We start from the raw sequence: 15773 nt of genomic DNA on the forward strand, positions 1-15773 counted from the left end.
AGGAAGTGCTTTGAGAAAAACCAGGTAAAGATATTTTAAAAACCAGCAGCTCTCTCTTCCACTAGGAAAAATGGATGAGACCAAGTAATGGTTTAAATATAAAACAAAGAAAGAATTTTAATTGAAAAGAGTGTAAAGTTTAGATAGCTAAGCAGTAAACTGAAACATAGAAAAGGGTTTCTCTTTTTGAGGCTTATGAGTAAAAAATAATTTCTTTTCCAACTCAATGCAATTAAATTTAGCTGCCAGGAAAGAAAAGAATAACAGATGCCTTGTGCTACAGCATTTGAACAACATTGTAGTCATCTTTTGGTAACAGTATTGATGTAGCTTAAAAATTCGCTAGAGTACAAAGTTTCTTCCATCTTAATTTTATATAATTCACCAACACATCTAGATAGGAAAAAATTTTATAATCTACCAGGACTGTATTTGTTCACCCAGAGATCCCATGGATGAATGATGGAAGGTTCTACAGATGTCTGCCTCTGATTCTTCATCTACCTTGAACCTCAAAATCCTTCCCTGTGAAGAAATACTATGAAAACATATGCAAATAGACCTGAAACTTAAATGTATAATTGGAATTTCCCCTTCCCCATCCAGAAAAAAAACAGTTCTGGTTGGGGGCTGGGATGGCTAGTTATCCACGACTTACTTCGTATGGTTATTTGTAGCCCGTTACATTCAATATGGACAGAAGTTTAAAACTAGTACCAAATACAGGCAAATTACATACTTTCAAGTATTTAAGAGAAATCACCAACCAGTTTCTACTGGCTTACTCACACACTTTCTCATTCTAGGAAAATTATTCTCTGGGTCTTCCTGTTTTTAAAATTGTTATTATTAAACAAATACTAAAAGCAATTATAAAATATGTGAGCATTCCCCTAACCTACCTCCAGGAAAATAATTTGTTAGGATAAACCTTCATTTTCATGTGAAAGTTCTCATTGATTTTTATGGGCCTTTTATATATGAACATTTTGGGGAAAGGATGTGGAGCCTGAGGAAATATGTCTACAATAGTACAAGGATCCTTTACTATAATATTTTCCCGGTGCTTCCTGTAGCTTGGATCCCCTTTGGTTTTTAACTGATATTCTATTTGTATCATACTAACAAGTGTATTCTTTGACATGATGAAAATTTGATGGCTGTTCTCTTTATCAAGATTTCAGGATTTTTTGGTACAAACACTTTATCATGCAAGTTTTTAAAACTGACATATGCCCAAAGTTAACTTTTAAGATGTTTCCGTAGGAATAAATGTATTCATTCAACCAACATTTATTGAGATCTTATAATGTGTCATGAACAACAGTAAAAAGAACTGCAGAGGCTAGAAAAGTAACCAACAGACAAATACAAAATTAAATATACAGATGGCATAATACAGGTGAGAAGAGGTATTACTTATGTAACCAGCTTTTTTAAAATTGAGGGGAAATTAACACAGGAAAGGGGTGGAGAGATGGTTCCTGGTGATAAAGATACAGAGGCACTAGGACACGTCTAGAGAACGACTAACAGTCTGCTATGGCTGGAGCCAGAGAGTGAGTGGTGGATCGGTGAGAGATGGGTTAACTAGGTCATCTGAGACAAGATTTCAAAATACCAGGTAAAAAAGTTTATACTGAAGCTATTGAAGAATTTAAATGAGAGTAACCATGTAAGACTGTATTTTAGAAAGATTATTCCAACAGCTGTCTTGAGTATGGATGGATTGGAGGAGGGTGAAACAACAGGCAGAGAGAAATAAGGCAGTGATAAAGGGGATAAGGAGGAAATAAGAAGGCATATCACAGGGATAACAAGTAGAATAGGAAGGATTTGGAAGTGAAGAAGGAAGGAGAAATATAAAAGATTTCTTGAGTAACAGACCGATTGGGTTTAGTGGTGACTCCCTCAAAAGCAGAATACAAAGGAGGAGGAATACATTTTGGAGGGAAGATAAGGATATTGGTTTTGGATATGTTCATTGAGATTTCAATATGATCCCTAAAAGAATAATTAGTCCATTGTGATGTTCAAAATATTTAATAACTGATACAGGACAGGAAATGGTTAATCAAGGTAGATGTTGCCTAATTTCCTGGAGGAGGGTCCTGGAGGCTCCTTGACGTGCTGGGCAGCAGAGAGGGGGAGAGGGGCTTACCTGCTGGATAATTACAAAGCCCATCATGCCAAGGTTGGAGCAAGGATCACCAGACCAAACACATGGGGCTTAGGGGTATGGGACAAAAGCTTTAACTGGTTCATATAGTGTGTATTTCACATGTTCCCAGCCATGCACCGGGATGAGTTTTAACCCTGCATATGTGGACCTGCAGTTAGGAGAGCGATCTGTATTTGAGATAGAGATTTGGGAGGTTTTTCCCCTTGCACCAGCTCCCAGAGTCCTTGGAATGAATAGACCGCCTATTCTTTCCATTGTATTATTCAATAATGCTTTTACTTAATTTCTTACAGACTTATTTCCCAAAGAACAGGGGATACACCTTTCTCCATGCCTTGTACTAAGTTAATTAAGTGGTTCTTTTATATAAAAGTTTCAAAGAAAAATAAAAAAATCTCAAGGATAGACATATTCATAGGGAGTTTTAAGCAAGTCTCTTTTAATTTTCGACTTTGGTTAATATTAAGTAATGACTAGATATCATCTATGCTGGTTTCATAATAATTTCTTTTTTTAAGAATAAGAACTGGGATATCTATACCCACAGCGTGTCTCAGAGTGTCAGCGACTGTGAAGAGTCTTCGATTTTATCCTTCTTGCAAGCTAACAGGTTAACCTGCCACTGTTTCATGGGTGCTGGCAGAAGACATGACACTTCTGGGTGAGGCACAAATGACTTTATTAGTCACAACCATTCCAGCAGCCAAGATATCAGCATTTTCTTATTAAGTGCCAATACCCACAGGGCATGGCAAAGACAGCCAGCTGAAGTTTGTATATGAGTGAGTTGTTTAACAGGTGAGAAACTGAGTTTATGGAACCTAATCTTCTATCACAGGGACTAAGCATGACTTCCTTTTGCTCCAGACATTGACATTGTGTTACTTATTGGACAGTTAACAAATCTGCCCTTTATGCTGAAGGTGGATATAATTTCTATCTTCCAAGTTTCTTTGCTATGCAAACATCATTGAAAGAAATCTAGACCAAGATATACATAAATAGAAGAGATCCCTAGAGGATTGTCTGTCAACAATATCTGCCCCTCATTTATTACAGTATTGACTTCTTGGAAATTTCCTCAGAAGTACACCTCCATTGACTATTCTGGTTAATCTGATGGTCAGTGGATGGGATAAAATTTGTCTCCTTCAGCATTTAACTTAGGCTATTATCAACATGACTCCAGGCAGCAGAATGAGGCCTTTCTGCAGATTTCAAACATGCCCTAGCATCCTGGTCTCACCAGCCAAACAAAACCCATAAACCATCAGGGTCTACCTTAGAAAACCATGTGCCTGTAGGGGAGGAAGACATTTCCTCTATCCACTCCAGGTCCTTCTGGCAGGGCTATGAATTAAATTGACATGAGACAGAATAACAGGAGAAAATTTAAAAAGCTTTATAGCATGTTTACATGGGAGAGACTCAGGAAAACTGAGCAACTGGCCAAAATGGCGGAAGTTTTCATCTTAAATACTATCCTCAGCTAAAGGCAAAGGAGGATGTTTGGGGTGGGGAGAGTTAGTTATGGGAGATTACCAGAAAAGTAGAGTAAACAACAGTAAGGTTATTATGGAGATTTAAACCCTTGCCTTCTGTATTGAGAAGACTTTTTAGAGATAAGGTCATCCTCCTCTTCCTAGTACAGAAAGGGAGACACTTTTAAAAATGGAGATTTCCTTTACAAATATAAATGTCTCTTACAAACAGTAACTTCTACTTTTCAGAGTTTCTCTCATGTCTGCACTTTTTAAAATAAACCAGCCCAAAATAATCCTCATGCTAAAGAGATATGTCTTGGGGTGGCCAATTCTGATCCCCCACATCCCATTCTCCTTAGGTTTCTGAATTGGCCATTCCATGTGGCCTGAGGCATTAATCCAGTAGCACAGGATGTATTAGCAGTTACAGAGACTCCACCTTTGTGTGAGAAAGAATTCAAAGATATATCTAAATCTAAAACAGGCCAGTGGCTTGAGGATGACCTGAAAGTCTTCCAGGGCCAGAGGAGTATTTCCTTAAACACTTGAAGGTCTTTTATGATCACCTCTAATGAGCAAGTAACCATGTTTTCAGGAAGGCAGCAGGTTAATACCTGGCTTCCACTCAAGAACTATAGTTTAGGATTTCCCAGTTTAGTCTGAATAATTGGGTTAGTCCTTGTTTTTGGAGGGCCTGCTGAGGGCATTAAGTTCAATTTATGCTCTCTGTCTATGCTATCAGCCAGGTAGCATTCCTCTCCATATGGAATGACTGAGTGACAGCTATAGACATGGGCGTGGGCATGGAGGAGATAGTACTACTGTGTTGACAGGTGTTTTACAAGATCAGGACCCATCTTCTGCTGTTTTCCATAGACTTATCTATAAGGTTAAGGAGAATAGTGATCAAATTGTGGATGTAGACATCTGGTGAGCATAGCCAACCCAGCAGTGAGTTAAATTGAAAGTTCTTGTGACAGTTTGAGAGAGCTCCACCAGGGTGTTCTTTCTTGAGGAAGGCTCCAAGGGCAGCTCTGAAGGACAAATATCATAAATGTTCTTCCTTCATCGACACCTTTCAGGATCTGATATACCTGTTAACTAGGTATATCAGGTACCTAGGTTGTTGCTTTCCCTCTACTGCCACAAAAAAAGTGTGTCCAATTTCAGCAAATGCAGCTTTACCTATTTTCTGATTATCTCCTTCTTGCACTTAGATGCTTTGTGTAGAAGAGTCAGGTGCATGGAGGATAAAGACATTTTTATACAACCTACAGAGATCTGTGTTCCCCACTTTGGCCCTCATGGCCCATGATAGTGTATTCAACCAAGTGGTCATCATCTTTATGATCTAAGTTTACCCTGATTTAACATGAGAATCTAGGTAACTCAACAGAATCAAGTGTGAAATCCCTAGGCTCCCGTTTGTCCTGGTTGCCACTCAAAGTATATACTAATCAGGCTGACCTGGCGTTGCCTTTAGGGGAAAGAATGAAGCATCATATCCAGGAATGATGAGGGCGTAAACCTGAAATGGGTGTATATAACTTCCAACTTGTTCATCTTGATCATTACCCAGAATGCAATTGAGAATGGATTATCACTTTCTGGTTGCAGCCACATTTGTTGAGAAAACTTCCTTACTAAAATGTGTGAACAAAGAAAGGATAAGGGTGGTAGTCATAAAACTGTTTATATGAATTTTTTTTCTTTCTTTTTTGTTTGGTGAGGAATAGTGGCCCTGAGCTAACATCTGTTGCCGATCTTCCTCTTTTTGCTTGACAAAGATCGTCCCTGAGCTAACATCTGTGCCAATGTTCCTCTCTTTTCCACTTGGGATGCTAACACAGCCTGACTTAATGAGTGGTGCATAAGTCTGCACCCAGGATCTGAACCCGTGAACCCCTGACTGCTGAAGCGGAGCACATGAACTTAAGCACTATGCCACCAGGCCAGCCCCTATATCAATTTTTAAAAAGACTTTTCTAATGCTCAAAAATACCAGATGTCTGTGGATGGCAAGGAGCTTGGAATATCCATTGAATATCTTTAAAATAATTTGTTGTTGAGTGAGTTTTGTGACAAAAAGCCCACCATTGTCAGATTTCGAATGGTCCGGAAAGTTGAATGCATGACACATATTAGTTTCAAGAGCTGCAGTGGTGTGGCCACAATCAGCAGATTGGATTAGAGCAGCAACTTTCTAACCTAAAAACGTGTCATAGCAGTGAGGCACACTCCTAAGGTCTCCTACATTATGTGAGTAGGGTCTTCTAAGTTCAAGGGCCAATGGAAGCTGGTAGCTATTATATAAAGGGTTCCTATGAACATGACTCTTCCCATTCCAATACATTCACAGTTTCAGGCTCCATCATGTTCTTTTCTATTTAGCATACGTGTTAGTTTACCAGGGCTGCCATAATAAAATACCACAGACTGGGTGGCTTAAACAACAGAAATACATTTTCTCCTGTTCTGAAGACTAGAAGTCTGAGATCAAGGTGTCAGCAAGTTTGGTTCCTTCTGAGGTTTCTCTACTTGCTTTGCAGACAGCTGGCCTCTTGCTGCCTCTTTACATGGTTCTCCCTCTGTGTACATGTACCTCTGTTGTCTTGCTGTGCATTCAAATTTCCTCTTCTTATATGAACACCAGTAAGGTTGGATTAGGGCTCATCCATATGACCTCATTTCACCTGAATTACCCCTTTAAAGGAGATGTCTCCAAATAAGATCACATCCTGAGGCACTTGAGATTAGAGCTTCAACACATGAATTTTGGAAAGATACAGTTCAGCATGTTTCCATAAATATTAGTGTTCTAAAATGTCCACATCATGGAGGTCACTACCTTTCATACCTTAGGTGTCAGGAAAATTTCCATAACTTCTTAGAATGTGCACAGAGAAGAAGAATTTTAGAAGCCACGACTCAGCAAAGGAAGAAAAGGCATGTTTGCCCATCTTCTCATCATCCCTCAGAAGGACATGCTGGGCACTGGGTGATCTGTTGGGGACACAGGATGGGTATACATTCCAGTGAAGGCACCTTCTTAGGACAAGGAATCTGATCCCTAGAGGGATTCATACAAGTTATAGATTTGCCTTCCAGGTGATGTGGATTGGCTTCAAGAGTTGTCTGAAAAGAGGGGCATCTTAGAAATTGAATCCTTCTCAGTTCCACAGGAAGCTAAATGTTGTTGTGTAGCCACTTCCATTAGAAGAGTGGTGGCCATGGTCCTGTGAAGGCAAGGATAGAGTAGGCAAGGCCAAGGCCAATTCTGACTGTTCACCAGTAGAAATACAACAGCCACTTTTAGACTCAAAGAGTTTACAACTTAACATACACTGTGAAAGGAAGAAATAGCCAAAGGTACCAGCTCCTTTTATCTTTATCTCACACAGAGAAAAGGATAACACTGCAACAAAAAGCGCCAAATGACTGACAGCAGCGTGAGTTGTGGGAAACTCTGCTGAGAATCAATTCTCAACTGCAGCTCGTAGGTTTTATAGTCTGCAGCCATACTGTGAGGTAGAGTGGGGACAAAGCTCTTCAGAAATCTGGAGGTGATGAGAACTTGTCTCACGACAGCCTCCCAGGGGAAAAAGGGAAAGAGTGAGAGATGGCCATGAGGTAGTACCTCACAAGCCTCCCATCTTCTCCTGTTCAGAGGGGATCACAAAGCATTTGCCCAAGACTCAGATAACAGTGATTCAAGCCTTTGTCTCCATGACCATTTAGATACATGCAAGGTCACCAAGACACCATGCCATTCCTTTCCAGATGTCCCTGGCTCATTGTCCATGAAGCCCAAGACAAAGATTCAGGGTCATCTTCAGAGAATCCTATTCCTTGTATCACTTAGAAGTAGTACTTTCTAACAATCAACATATACCCGAATCTGATGTAAGAAAAATGATTTTTGGGTATTGGTTTGATCGCAAGGTGGGACTTGTATATTCTGTAGACATAATTTGATCCCAGGGTAGCAGAATGACTCATTTTAAGAAAAAAAATCTAGTTGAAGGTTGAAGGCAAAGATGCATTAATAAGAATTGCCTATTATTTCTGTCTTTGATCTTACTGACCTTAATATTACTGACAGAAATTTGGTCATGCTACAGGCGGTGACTAAGGTCCTTTGTGAAAAACAAGTTTAGCAGATGTTTTAAATTTCAAAACACTGCAGTTCTTTTCAAGTCATTTTGCACTTAAATTATTCAATGTTGGCAGCTACTTGGAGCCATCTAATTAATGGCAGTATCTATGAGTTGTTTTTCCTTTTTCAGGTAAATTATGGCCCATTGTTATGATGGGTTAGGTCACTTGGCATGTCTGGAGGCCAGAAACTTTGAAAGAAACCCAGAATTTTTTAGAAATCGAAAAGCTCTGTTCTACATTTCACTGTGATATGAAAAACCATGAGATTGGCATCATCATACTGAGATTAAAATAAACTCATTCAACAAAATGTCTTTTTAGTTGTGGCATGTATATTATCTGATTTTTCAAAATGTGAGAAACTTCATCTTATTTCCTGCCATAACAGCATGCAGTTTTTAAAAAATATATATTCACACAGATAAATTAATGTCATTAGCCAAATGATCATATAATTTTCTTTCATCAGCTTTGCAAGTTGAGAAAGAAAATGCATTGCATCATAATACCTTTCACTGAAACACTGCAGAAATAGACAGTTTTAATAAGCTATAGTGCTCAAGAGACATGAAAATAGAGAACTAAGAGTCAGCTTGGGAATACACAATGAGGATTAGTCACATTGCTTATTCAATATCATACCCCATAGCATCTAACTAAATCTGTACTATATTTGGCATTAACAGCTCACAGTAGAAAAAGGAGATAATCTGTAAGCAGTAGGAAGTGATCTGTGTTGGTTATCTCCTACAGCAGTTTCTAATGTGGGGAGCAAAACTCCAGGGTATCTACAAATGGCCCAGTGAGGTGAAGAAGGAAGGTATCAGATAGTCCAGCCACATGTGCTCTATCTCATCCATTTAATTTCATTTTTCATCCTTTAAATATGTTTATTTATTAGTTACATGAATATGGTTATGTTATATAGTCACACATGCATGTAATTTAAAAAATATAAATATGTTAGCTGTGTATGATTAATTTTGCACATGAATATGAGAAAATAAATAAGTTAAGGAACTAATGGGATAATATGTTTCTTTTTTTTTTTAGGAAAATCATTAAGTTATTCTTCATTTTGTGCTGGAGGTAAAAAACCCAAAAAACATCACACTACTTTATGTTACTGACCATTAAATATGCAAAAATATTTCAATGTCACAAGATATTGATAACAAACAATAATCTCAAAAGTCAAGTGTTTAAAAAAAACTCAATGGCTTTGCAAAAATCATCTTTTAAAATAACATATTCGTTCCCTATCGTTACTGTAATAAATTACCACGCACTTAGTGGTTTAAAAGAACACATATCCATTCTGGGGCTTAGAAGTCTAAGGTGGGTCACCAGGACTGTGTTCTCCGAGGCTCTTGGGGAGGTTCTACTTCCTTGCCCTTTCCACCTTCCAGAGGCCGCCTATATTCTTTAGCTCATGGCCCTCTTCCTCCATTTGCAAGAATAGAAGTATAGATCTTCAAATCTCATTCTTTGTCCTGCTGCAGTTACACTGCCTTCTGTCTGACTTGAACTCCTCCTGTGTCTCTCTTATATGGACCATTGTGCTCACAGTGGGCCCATCTGGATAACCCAGGATCATCTTCCCACATCAGAATCTATAACTTTTTTGCCTCTGCAAAGTCTCTTTTGCTGTATTAGGTAAAAGTCATAATTTCTGGGGACTGGGGCATGGACATCTCAGGAGGCCATTAGTCAATTTACCACACACATAAAAACATTTTTAGCTTTCTAAAATGTTTGTAATCAAAAACGTTTACATTTAGTCCTGACACCCACTCAAAAATATGTCTGTAGTCTCTTTCTTCTATTAATTCCTTGAAGAAAAAGAAGAAGAAGAAGAGGAAGGAAGAGAAGGAGGAGAAAAAAGATGAGGAGGAGGAGAAGAAATTGTGTGCAAATTCAGATCAGATGGACCCAGAACCATCCACTGGAACAGAGCAATGGTACATTTGAGATTGTGCTTGAGCACGACTATAAGGTGGAAGCAACATGCACAAGCATGTAGACCAGAATTCCGTGGCTTTCAACACTGTTGCACCAGCGCTCTTCCTTCAACTTATGCTAACATAGTTTATTCCATAGGACCACTTTTGGAAGACAGAAAAGAAAAAACATGTCCATTCGGTTAATAGATGGCCTGGCTTACTATGAGATTGAAAGTCGAAAATGGATGGTGGCTGCATTATGCTTATTTCAGGGATGATATTGAAAGATAGAGTTTAGTAAATATGCACCCAATGGGCAGAGTTTCAGGAGCACCATCTCATCATCTGCTTTACATAAAACAAAGGGAGTTCAGGGTTATCAAATATATGATCACATGGGCAGTTGCAAAGTCTGGAACAGCTGGTCCAGGGCCTGGAAAGAAAAGAATTGGAGTAGGCAAGGAATTCAGGGGAAGAGGCATGAGAATGGACATATTGAAGCGGGAGCAAAGTATGAAGATCTTTCGACCACGTGTTAACAAACACCAGAGAACGTTCCACCAAAAATGTTGAATTAAACAACCAGGGGTACAAAATCACTGGGTAGATTGACATCTACCCGCCTCTGCCATTGACCACCCCAGCACTGGTACAACAGGCACAAGATAAAAAGTGACCACTGAGGCAGATGTGGAGAATATGCATGGGCCCAACTGAATGGACTCTCACTTCTCAAGGCTGATCCAGTGACTGCCGTTGTCAAATCCATTCTCTTAGAAGTAAAGATCAATGCTGAGGCCCCATTATGGCACTATTCTTCTACAGGACAATCCAGCCACTGACTAGCAAGATACTTACATTAAGATTTTTCCATATTGGAATAGCCAGCAGTTTGTTCTCATAGAAACAGATACATATTTTGGATATGAATTTGCCTTTCTTTGCCTCAGAGCCTCAACAAACACCACTAAGTGAGGATTTGCAGAGTGTTTAATCCACTGGCCTGGATCCCATCTAATATTGCCTAGGCCCAAGAGAGACACTGTTCAGCACATGAGTAGGTCCATGACCACGGGATCTATTGGTCAGATCACATACTACGTGGCTCAGGATCTACTGACTTGATATACAATTGAAGCAATGGCTGATATCTACCTGAGTCACCAGTGTGGAGGCAATATTCTTTGAAAATGGGATGTCCTCCCCCAGGAAGCAGTACACAGATCTAATCAAAGACCTTTATATGGTTTTGTGTCCCAATAGAAAGACTACATGGTTCTCTAATACTAGGACTGGAACAAGAGGAAACCTGCTGGCCATCATTCCAGTAACTTCTATGGGACTTTGTATGTCCCATCCCTGTAACTCTTAGCTCTTTAAAGTAGACATTTAGGTTTCTAAAGGAGCCATATTTATTCCAGGGCAAACAGCAAGTGTCTCACTTACCAATAAACTCTAGTTGCCCCCAGGCACTTTGGGTTCCTTGTGTCAGAGACAAGCAGAGAAAAGTGAAGTCACCATCTTGGCAGTAGTACTTGACCCTGATCATCATGAAAAGGAAAGAGAAGTGAAGAATATATACAGAGGCCAAGTAATCCAGTTTGGTGCCTCTTGGTAATTCCTTTCCCAATTGTGACTACTATGAAGATAAATACATCAGCCTTGCCTGAGAAGTCATGGTAATGAGGAGGTCAGACCCTCAAGGAGGAGTGGGCCTGATCACTACGTCATCCCTGAGGCCAGCAGAGGTGGTAGCTGAGGATGAAGGTGAAGAAGACTTTATATTAGAGGAAAAAGTCCATTAGTATCAGTTGGGCCCTAAGAATAGCAACAGCATTGAGTCTGTCTTTCATCCAACTAACCTCTCTCTTCTGTTTTCCTTCAGGACAAGAACCCCACGGATTCATGGACAGCTGATCACTGAAAGTGTATGGATAAATAGATCCAAGAGGCACAGGGGATGTACTGTGGTGGTCACAGAGATGCTCCATCCAGAGTTCCCTTCAAGAAAGTACTTGGCGCTCAGCTGCAGAGAATGCAATCAGCAGACACCTGTAGCTGTTACCTCCTTCATAGCTTGTCTCAGCTACAGACAGCTGGCTTCCAAAAGGTCACATGTTACTCAGGGCAGTCCATATCTGATGACTGAGAGAGAAGGAAATATAAAGGTCTGATAGAGAATAAGTGATATTTGGTGATGATATTTGCTCCAGAGCTCCTTGTCGTGTTGGCCAAAACATTGCTAGGCTTGTGTTGCATGGGCAACTGCTCTGTGGAGAGAAAAGTGAAGCAAATGTGAAGACATATGCCTAAAGGACAGGTGGAGTGACCGTCATACTAGAGCTTCCCAAATATTTTCCATTTCCTGGACAGAGTCCTTTTTGAGGACTTGCTACCTTGGATTCCCTGGAATGGCATGAATTATTTCATAAAATCTCCCCTGTGTTTTTTTCCCCCTTAATCTTGGTAGAAGTGGATTTTGATTTCTTTCAACCAAAATTTCTTAAACTTAGGCAAGCTACCTATTTTCTGCTTACTAATTTATATTCTTCTTTCAGAAAGTTCACTTTTTCTATTTAAAAATATCTATAATTTCCTTTGGTTTTCTACAATAGATATTTTTCAGATATTTGCTTTTCTCTTGCCTTTTCATGATAATGTTTACTTCATTTTGCATAAGATTTCATAGAAAATTTTCATTTTTTTCTTTAATTTCTTTATTATACATTGAGCAAAAAGAAATTTATTCAGACTCATTATTTTCATTCATCAAATGTGACACTGTCTCTTACCTGGGCACACTTTTCACAGAAGCACTAGTTAAATCTCCTCCGCACGTCTAGACCTGAAAGTTACTTTACAGAATGCAGTGTTCTAACCTATTCCCATAAGACAACTGCATTCATAGAACACAGGTTTCCTGTACTGAGCTCTAACTAAAACCATTGTTTGCTTTTCTGATAATCTAAAATAAAGGCCAACAGGATGCTGAGAATGCACTATTTCCAGGAATATTTTCATATCCACCCTGCTGAAAGGCTTTATTTTGGATGAAAATGCCTCTAGGTTGCAACACTGTATACACTGCTTTCAGGCTTCCTGACTCCCTTTTGCATTGATTTCTTAGAATACCAATCCCCAAATGTCTATAAAACTATGGGCAAGAGTACAAAAATCTCTTCAAAATGCATCAACTGTACAGCGTAATGGTAACTATCTGGTTTTCCACTTAGTAGAGACCTGGGTCTCTGGGTCAGATTTTAAAGTTATAAAATAAATGAAATTTCTTTCTGTGTTTCTGCTAATGAGTCTGCTTGATTTCGTAAGTAAAGTATGGGTAAATCCATAATTATTTTTCTCAGTCAAGTTCAACTATAGTTGAACAATTGTAGTTGGTGGAAATATCTTCTAAATTTTGGTATCAATAGCTTAATATTTCCACTTTGCTGATTTATTTATTTTACTTTCCCCAACTAGCATGTGGCTTGAAGCTACTACAACTATTTTGAACTCACAACTTACTTTGTATTTGTTTAAATCACGCTTGGTTCTCTCTTCCATTCTCTCCATTTTTAACCATGCACTGTCAATGATTACAGCAGCCTTCATGCTCACCTCTTTTCTTGTGCCAGTTATTCAGCTATTGTGCATCTGCTTCAAACTTAGCTTTCTATATTCAAGTTTGTTGCTAAGGGTGGAACTCTACAAATCGTCTTTCTCAATTGGCTAGGTGATACCCATCAAGTATGAAGCAACATGGATGAATTTCAATTATGACATGTTGACCACAAAAGAAGCCAGAGACAAAAAAAATACATGCACACAGTATGATGCCATTTATACGAAATGCTAAATCCAGGCAAGATAAATTAAAGGTGACAGAAATTAGAATAGCATTTGTAGTGTGTGTGGACTGACTGGAAAAAGCCACAAAAAATTTTCCATAGATGATTCTATCTCTACTGAAGATTGATTACACAGGTATGTACACTTGTCAAAATTTATCAAATTGCACACAATATTTGTACATTTAACTGTGTGCAGATTTTAACTCAATTTAAAAAAATACATGAGAGAACTGATCCAGGGCTAAGAGAAATACTGAATCACAGCTACCGAAACAAAAACAAAAACCAAAAATCCAGATAAACAGCGGCCTGAAAATTAACTTATGATTTTAAAATTCAAAATAGTGATTACATTTCAAACAGGCAGATAGTGACCTAAGTGGAACATGATGGGAACTTCTGGAACACTGGCAATATTCTTGATTTGGATGCTAGTTCCATGGGTACACTCAATTTGTGAAAATTAATTGAGCTTTACATGTCATACATAGAATATATATATATATAAATATAGCAATATTGTTATACCGATGTTAAATCATTGTTGTAATATATATATTTTATATATATGTTATAATAATGTTAAAAATGGCCTGCAAGAATTTTTTTTGTCAATAACTCAGCATTTAAATATTTCTTGAGATAATCATCATAAGTGAGGCAGAATATAGTCATCCACAAATTTGATTATCCGCAAAAGGAAAAGAAAAAACACAGCAGAGTGGAAAGGAGAAGGGTGATGACGAATCACACAAAAGAAAAGCCACTTTGTAAGAGGTCAAGTTTGGAGTCGGAAGGAGTAGTGGAGTCTGTCCTGTGCTTCTTGCGATGTGAGCAATAAATTTCAGCTCTGCCCTCCTGACTGACAGCTGCTTTAAAGACAAGAAAGAGAGAAATGAGAATGATTTCTGCTTGAAGAAAGTAGATGGTTACTTAAGTGTGTAAATTTCTGTAATTTAAGATTACAAAAGCAGAAAGAAACACTCTTTGTACATAGTCTTTATTTTTAGGCTTTTATTGAAACTCTTTGCCTACTACTTGCATTGTCCATGGACATTGCCGGTTGTCATGAATGTAGCCAATTGCAAAATGAGAAATAAATATTACGGTCACTAAAACTGTTAGTTTATTTGATGTGTGCATATGTATTGTCTGTTCAATAAATATATCTCTTTTGTTATATGTTTATTTTACAATTTTACACATCTGTCTATATGCATTTTCTCTCCATATATATGAATAGATGGACTGTTCAACTATTATTGGCATAAATATTAATAACTGCAAATCTGCTATAAAACCACAGTCATCCAATTTTTCTACATGAGAGAAATGCTTTTACTCCAGTTTAGTAACTGAGCTACATGGTATAAAGCTGTAAGCACTTAGGTTATTGCAAAGGTGTTTTAGTGATTTAGCAATATTTTTCGTTATCTTTACTGGAGAAGAACCAAAAATATCGAGGCTGTTATTCTATTATGACTCTGTCCGCCTAACTTTCTAGATGTCTATTCTAATCCCTTCCTTAGAAGCATTTCTAAATTGTACTTTGTTACAAGAGACTTCACTTGATGTAGGTCCTAATTGGACCAGATTTCTTTCATCCCTAGAAAACATAAAAATAAAAACAGTCATAGCAACCCCTCTCTTCAGGTATTTCTAATAAGATGGGAAATATTTCAGTGAGGGGTCTACTTAAAGGAGATACAGGAAAGTTCATGCTGTACATTTCAATATTTTGTCCCTTCTCCTTCGTGTCACCTGGGTAGTAACGGCAATGTAAAGTCATTGAGAGGAGAGTTATCTGTCTATCTTCTGGTTGAGCAAGAGTGATGAGAGTTTCTTCTGGGAGGGTTGGTAAGTCTGAGAGATTTAGAAATTAGCCAATATCAAAGTAATGCCCTTCATTCCCAACCACACGTGCAGATGAGCCCGCAATTTGCACAGAATGATGGTTCCAACTCTGAATTTATTAAGCGTGATCTGTTGAGAGTTCTGTTCAGGCTGACTTATATACCAGGAGATATGTGCAGTCACACTGCAAAGAACCAAGGACGTAAAGCCAGCGCAGAGGAAAGAATCCGGTAAACTACACTGATGTCACCTTATTTATAGAATTTGAAATGTAGCAAGAACAACACAGCTGCCATAGATGCCT

General features: G+C 38.4%; 1 long non-coding RNA gene across 1 annotated transcript; it reads left to right on the top strand.

The window, feature by feature from the left end:
- The first annotated feature begins 1529 nt into the window (after positions 1–1529).
- On the top strand, positions 1530–14741 carry LOC139040959 (uncharacterized). The gene is made up of 3 exons (XR_011495284.1): positions 1530–1624; positions 2701–2980; positions 11653–14741. It is a non-coding gene; the product is annotated as an uncharacterized lncRNA (long non-coding RNA).
- Positions 14742–15773: the final 1032 nt, after the last annotated feature.

This window comes from Equus asinus, chromosome 18, assembly GCF_041296235.1.
Source record: "Equus asinus isolate D_3611 breed Donkey chromosome 18, EquAss-T2T_v2, whole genome shotgun sequence".
In the NCBI taxonomy this organism is placed as follows: Eukaryota; Metazoa; Chordata; class Mammalia; order Perissodactyla; family Equidae; genus Equus; species Equus asinus.